The following is a 7,748-nucleotide window of genomic DNA, read 5'->3' as shown; positions in this document are numbered from 1 at the left end:
AGTGTGTGCATAAGTCCTTTGGTTTAGGCGTGACACTCAATTTGAGTTTTTATTGCTTTAAATGCATTTTCAGCCCGAGCTGAGCACGTTTTGTGAGTTTGAATGTATCTTCATAGGAATGAGTTGTGTAGTCAAATTAATGCTCATTTAGGCTTCAGAGGTCATCCTGAACAAAATACATGTTGAAGTGTGTGCATAAGTCCTTTTGTTTAGGCGTGACACTCAATTTGAGTTTTTATTGCTTTAAATGCATTTTCAGCCCGAGCTGAGCACGTTTTGTGAGTTTGAATGTATCTACATAGGAATGAGTTGTGTGGTCAAATGAATGCTCATTTAGGCTTCAGGTGGTCATCCTGAACAAAATACATGTTGAAGTGTGTGCATAAGTTCTTTGGTTTAGGCGTGACACTCAATTTGAGTTTTTATTGCGAAATGCATTTTCAGCCCGAGCTGAGCGCGCTTTCTGACTTTGAATGTATATTCATAGGAATGAGTTGTGTGGTCAAATTATTGCTCATTTAGGCTTCAGAGGTCATCCTGAACAAAATACATGTTGAAGTGTGTGCATAAGTCCTTTTGTTTAGGCGTGACACTCAATTTGAGTTTTTATTGCTTTAAATGCATTTTCAGCCCGAGCTGAGCACGTTTTGTGAGTTTGAATGTATCTTCATAGGAATGAGTTGTGTGGTCAAATTAATGCTCATTTAGGCTTCAGGTGGTCATCCTGAACAAAATACATGTTGAAGTGTGTGCATAGGTCCTTTGGTTTAGGTGTGACACTCAATTTGAGTTTTTATTGCTTTAAATGCATTTTCAGCCCGAGCTGAGCGCGCTTTCTGACTTTGAATGTATCTTCATAGGAATGAGTTGTGTAGTCAAATTAATGCTCATTTAGGCTTCAGGAGGCCATCCTGAACAAAATACATGTTGAAGTGTGTGCATAAGTCCTTTGGTTTAGGCGTGACACTCAATTTGAATTTTTATTGCTTTAAATGCATTTTCAGCCCGAGCTGAGCACGTTTTGTGAGTTTGAATGTATCTTTATAGGAATGAGTTGTGTAGTCAAATTAATGCTCATATGGGCTTCAGGAGGTCATCCATAACAAAATACATGTTGAAGTGTGTGCATAAGTCCTTTGGTTTAGGTGTGACACTCAATTTGAGTTTTTATTGCTTTAAATGCATTTTCAGCCCGAGCTGAGCACGTTTTGTGAGTTTGAATGTATCTTCATAGGAATGAGTTGTGTGGTCAAATTAATGCTCATTTAGGCTTCAGGTGGTCATCCTGAACTAAATACATGTTGAAGTGTGTGCATAAGTCCTTTGGATTAGGCGTGACACTCAATTTGAGTTTTTATTGCGAAATGCATTTTCAGCCCGAGCTGAGCGTGCTTTCTGACTTTGGATGTATCTTCATAGGAATGAGTTGTGTAGTCAAATTAATGCTCATATGGGCTTCAGGAGGTCACCCTGAACAAAATACATGTTGAAGTGTGTGCATAAGTCCTTTGGTTTAGGTGTGACACTCAATTTGAGTTTTTATTGCTTTAAATGCATTTTCAGCCCGAGCTGAGCACGTTTTGTGAATTTGAATGTATCTTCATAGGAATGAGTTGTGTGGTCAAATTAATGCTTATTTAGGCTTCAGGACGTCATCCTGAACAAAATACATGTTGAAGTGTGTGCATAAGTCCTTTTGTTTAGGCATGACACTCAATTTGAGTTTTTATTGCTTTAAATGCATTTTCAGCCCGAGCTGAGCACGTTTTGTGAGTTTGAATGTATCTTCATAGGAATGAGTTTTGTGGTCAAATTAATGCTCATTTAAGCTTCAGGTGGTCATCCTGAACTAAATACATGTTGAAGTGTGTGCATAAGTCCTTTGGTTTAGGCGTGACACTCAATTTGAGTTTTTATTGCTTTAAATGCATTTTCAGCCCGAGCTGAGCGCGCTTTCTGACTTTGAATGTATATTCATAGGAATGAGTTGTGTGGTCAAATTATTGCTCATTTAGGCTTCAGAGGTCATCCTGAACAAAATACATGTTGAAGTGTGTGCATAAGTCCTTTTGTTTAGGCGTGACACTCAATTTGAGTTTTTATTGCTTTAAATGCATTTTCAGCCCGAGCTGAGCACGTTTTGTGAGTTTGAATGTATCTTCATAGGAATGAGTTGTGTGGTCAAATTAATGCTCATTTAGGCTTCAGGTGGTCATCCTGAACAAAATACATGTTGAAGTGTGTGCATAGGTCCTTTGGTTTAGGTGTGACACTCAATTTGAGTTTTTATTGCTTTAAATGCATTTTCAGCCCGAGCTGAGCGCGCTTTCTGACTTTGAATGTATCTTCATAGGAATGAGTTGTGTAGTCAAATTAATGCTCATTTAGGCTTCAGGAGGCCATCCTGAACAAAATACATGTTGAAGTGTGTGCATAAGTCCTTTGGTTTAGGCGTGACACTCAATTTGAGTTTTTATTGCTTTAAATGCATTTTCAGCCCGAGCTGAGCACGTTTTGTGAGTTTGAATGTATCTTTATAGGAATGAGTTGTGTAGTCAAATTAATGCTCATATGGGCTTCAGGAGGTCATCCTGAACAAAATACATGTTGAAGTGTGTGCATAAGTCCTTTGGTTTAGGTGTGACACTCAATTTGAGTTTTTATTGCTTTAAATGCATTTTCAGCCCGAGCTGAGCACGTTTTGTGAGTTTGAATGTATCTTTATAGGAATGAGTTGTGTGGTCAAATTAATGCTTATTTAGGCTTCAGGACGTCATCCTGAACAAAATACATGTTGAAGTGTGTGCATAAGTCCTTTTGTTTAGGCGTGACACTCATTTTGAGTTTTTATTGCTTTAAATGCATTTTCAGCCCGAGCTGAGCACGTTTTGTGAGTTTGAATGTATCTTCATAGGAATGAGTTGTGTGGTCAAATTAATGCTCATTTAGGCTTCAGGTGGTCATCCTGAACTAAATACATGTTGAAGTGTGTGCATAAGTCCTTTGGTTTAGGCGTGACACTCAATTTGAGTTTTTATTGCTTTAAATGCATTTTCAGCCCGAGCTGAGCACGTTTTGTGAGTTTGAATGTATCTTCATAGGAATGAGTTGTGTAGTCAAATTAATGCTCATTTAGGCTTCAGAGGTCATCCTGAACAAAATACATGTTGACGTGTGTGCATAAGTCCTTTTGTTTAGGCGTGACACTCAATTTGAGTTTTTATTGCTTTAAATGCATTTTCAGCCCGAGCTGAGCGCGCTTTCTGAGTTTGAATGTATCTTCATAGGAATGAGTTGTGTGGTCAAATTAATGCTCATTTAGGCTTCAGGTGGTCATCCTGAACAAAATACATGTTGAAGTGTGTGCATAAGTCCTTTGGTTTAGGCGTGACACTCAATTTGAGTTTTTATTGCGAAATGCATTTTCAGCCCGAGCTGAGCGTGCTTTCTGACTTTGGATGTATCTTCATAGGAATGAGTTGTGTAGTCAAATTAATGCTCATATGGGCTTCAGGGGGTCACCCTGAACAAAATACATGTTGAAGTGTGTGCATAAGTCCTTTGGTTTAGGTGTGACACTCAATTTGAGTTTTTATTGCTTTAAATGCATTTTCAGCCCGAGCTGAGCACGTTTTGTGAGTTTGAATGTATCTTTATAGGAATGAGTTGTGTGGTCAAATTAATGCTTATTTAGGCTTCAGGACGTCATCCTGAACAAAATACATGTTGAAGTGTGTGCATAAGTCCTTTTGTTTAGGCGTGACACTCATTTTGAGTTTTTATTGCTTTAAATGCATTTTCAGCCCGAGCTGAGCACGTTTTGTGAGTTTGAATGTATCTTCATAGGAATGAGTTGTGTGGTCAAATTAATGCTCATTTAGGCTTCAGGTGGTCATCCTGAACTAAATACATGTTGAAGTGTGTGCATAAGTCCTTTGGTTTAGGCGTGACACTCAATTTGAGTTTTTATTGCTTTAAATGCATTTTCAGCCCGAGCTGAGCACGTTTTGTGAGTTTGAATGTATCTTCATAGGAATGAGTTGTGTAGTCAAATTAATGCTCATTTAGGCTTCAGAGGTCATCCTGAACAAAATACATGTTGAAGTGTGTGCATAGGTCCTTTGGTTTAGGTGTGACACTCAATTTGAGTTTTTATTGCTTTATATGCATTTTCAGCCCGAGCTGAGCACGTTTTGTGAGTTTGAATGTATCTTCATAGGAATGAGTTGTGTGGTCAAATGAATGCTCATTTAGGCTTCAGGTGGTCATCCTGAACAAAATACATGTTGAAGTGTGTGCATAAGTTCTTTGGTTTAGGCGTGACACTCAATTTGAGTTTTTATTGCTTTAAATGCATTTTCAGCCCGAGCTGAGCACGTTTTGAGAGTTTGAATGTATCTTCATAGGAATGAGTTGTGTGGTCAAATTAATGCGCATATGGGCTTCAGGAGGTCATCCTGAACAAAATACATGTTGAAGTGTGTGCATAAGTCCTTTGGTTTAGGTGTGACACTCAATTTGAGTTTTTATTGCTTTAAATGCATTTTCAGCCCGAGCTGAGCACGTTTTCTGAGTTTGAATGTATCTTCATAGGAATGAGTTGTGTGGTCAAATTAATGCTCATTTAGGCTTCAAGTGGTCATCCTGAAAAAATACATGTTGAAGTGTGTGCATAAGTCCTTTGGTTTAGGCGTGACACTCAATTTGAGTTTTTATTGCTTTAAATGCATTTTCAGCCCGAGCTGAGCGCGCTTTCTGACTTTGAATGTATCTTCATAGGAATGAGTTGTGTGGTCAAATTATTGCTCATTTAGGCTTCAGGAGGTCATCCTGAACAAAATACATCTTGAAGTGTGTGCATAAGTCCTTTGGTTTAGGCGTGACACTCAATTTGAGTTTTTATTGCTTTAAATGCATTTTCAGCCCGAGCTGAGCACGTTTTGTGAGTTTGAATGTATCTTCATAGGAATGAGTTGTGTGGTCAAATTAATGCTCATTTAGGCTTCAGGTGGTCATCCTGAACAAAATACATGTTGAAGTGTGTGCATAAGTCCTTTGGTTTAGGCGTGACACTCAATTTGAGTTTTTATTGCTTTAAATGCATTTTCAGCCCGAGCTGAGCACGTTTTGTGAGTTTGAATGTATCTTCATAGGAATGAGTTGTGTGGTCAAATTAATGCTCATATGGGCTTCAGGAGGTCATCCTGAACAAAATACATGTTGAAGTGTGTGCATAAGTCCTTTGGTTTAGGCGTGACACTCAATTTGAGTTTTTATTGCTTTAAATGCATTTTCAGCCCGAGCTGAGCGCGCTTTCTGACTTTGAATGTATCTTCATAGGAATGAGTTGTGTAGTCAAATTAATGCTCATTTAGGCTTCAGGAGGCCATCCTGAACAAAATACATGTTGAAGTGTGTGCATAAGTCCTTTGGTTTAGGCGTGACACTCAATTTGAGTTTTTATTGCTTTAAATGCATTTTCAGCCCGAGCTGAGCACGTTTTGTGAGTTTGAATGTATCTTTATAGGAATGAGTTGTGTAGTCAAATTAATGCTCATATGGGCTTCAGGAGGTCATCCTGAACAAAATACATGTTGAAGTGTGTGCATAAGTCCTTTGGTTTAGGTGTGACACTCAATTTGAGTTTTTATTGCTTTAAATGCATTTTCAGCCCGAGCTGAGCACGTTTTGTGAGTTTGAATGTATCTTCATAGGAATGAGTTGTGTAGTCAAATTAATGCTCATATGGGCTTCAGGAGGTCATCCTGAACAAAATACATGTTGAAGTGTGTGCATAAGTCCTTTGGTTTAGGCGTGACACTCAATTTGAGTTTTTATTGCTTTAAATCAAATGCATTTTCAGCCCGAGCTGAGCGCGCTTTCTGACTTTGAATGTATCTTCATAGGAATGAGTTGTGTGGTCAAATTAATGCTCATTTAGGCGTCAGGTGGTCATCCTGAACAAAAGTACATGTTGAAGTGTGTGCATAAGTCCTTTGGTTTAGGCGTGACACTCAATTTGAGTTTTTATTGCTTTAAATGCATTTTCAGCCCGAGTTGAGCACGTTTTGTGAGTTTGAATGTATCTTCATAGGAATGAGTTGTGTGGTCAAATTCATGCTCATTTAGGCTTCAGGTGGTCATCCTGAACTAAATACATGTTGAAGTGTGTGCATAAGTCCTTTGGTTTAGGCGTGACACTCAATTTGAGTTTTTATTGCTTTAAATGCATTTTCAGCCCGAGCTGAGCCCGTTTTCTGAGTTTGAATGTATCTTTATAGGAATGAGTTGTGTAGTCAAATTAATGCTCATATAGGCTTCAGGTGGTCATCCTGAACTAAATACATGTGGAAGTGTGTGCATAAGTCCTTTGGTTTATGCGTGACACTCAATTTGAGTTTTTATTGCTTTAAATTAAATGCATTTTCAGCCCGAGCTGAGCGCGCTTTCTGACTTTGAATGTATCTTCATAGGAATGAGTTGTGTGGTCAAATTAATGCTCATTTAGGCGTCAGGTGGTCATCCTGAACAAAATACATGTTGAAGTGTGTGCATAAGTCCTTTGGTTTAGGCGTGACACTCAATTTGAGTTTTTATTGCTTTAAATGCATTTTCAGCCCTAGCTGAGCACGTTTTCTGAGTTTGAATGTATCTTCATAGGAATGAGTTGTGTAGTCAAATTAATGCTCATATGGGCTTCAGGAGGTCATCCTGAACAAAATACATGTTGAAGTGTGTGCATAAGTCCTTTGGTTTAGGCGTGACACTCAATTTGAGTTTTTATTGCTTTAAATGCATTTTCAGCCCGAGTTGAGCACGTTTTGTGAGTTTGAATTTATCTTCATAGGAATGAGTTGTGTAGTCAAATTAATGCTCATATGGGCTTCAGGAGGTCATCCTGAACAAAATACATGTTGAAGTGTGTGCATAAGTCCTTTGGTTTAGGCGTGACACTCAATTTGAGTTTTTATTGCTTTAAATCATTTTCAGGCCGAGCTGAGCACGTTTTGTGTGTTTGAATGTATCTTCATAGGAATGAGTTGTGTGGTCAAATTAATGCTCATATGGGCTTCAGGAGGTCATCCTGAACAAAATACATGTTGAAGTGTGTGCATAAGTCCTTTGGTTTAGGTGTGACACTAAATTTGAGTTTTTATTGCTTTAAATGCATTTTCAGCCCGAGCTGAGCGCGTTTTGTGAGTTTGAATGTATCTTCATAGGAATGAGTTGTGTGGTCAAATTAATGCTCATATGGGCTTCAGGAGGTCATCCTGAACAAAATACATGTTGAAGTGTGTGCATAAGTCCTTTGGTTTAGGCGTGACACTCAATTTGAGTTTTTATTGCTTTAAATGCATTTTCAGCCCGAGCTGAGCACGTTTTGTGAGTTTGAATGTATCTTCATAGGAATGAGTTGTGTAGTCAAATTAATGCTCATTTAGGCTTCAGGTGGTCATCCTGAACTAAATACATGTGGAAGTGTGTGCATAAGTCCTTTGGTTTAGGCGTGACACTCAATTTGAGTTTTTATTGCTTTAAATTAAATGCATTTTCAGCCCGAGCTGAGCGCGCTTTCTGACTTTGAATGTATCTTCATAGGAATGAGTTGTGTGGTCAAATTAATGCTCATTTAGGCGTCAGGTGGTCATCCTGAACAAAATACATGTTGAAGTGTGTGCATAAGTCCTTTGGTTTAGGCGTGCCACTCAATTTGAGTTTTTATTGCTTTAAATGCATTTTCAGCCCGA

Source organism: Hippocampus guttulatus, unplaced genomic scaffold, assembly GCF_054856545.1.
Source record: "Hippocampus guttulatus isolate MCC_2025c unplaced genomic scaffold, RoL_Hgut_1.0 HiC_scaffold_37, whole genome shotgun sequence".
NCBI classification, from domain to species: domain Eukaryota; kingdom Metazoa; phylum Chordata; class Actinopteri; order Syngnathiformes; family Syngnathidae; genus Hippocampus; species Hippocampus guttulatus.
Note: the sequence above shows the minus strand (reverse complement) of the source record.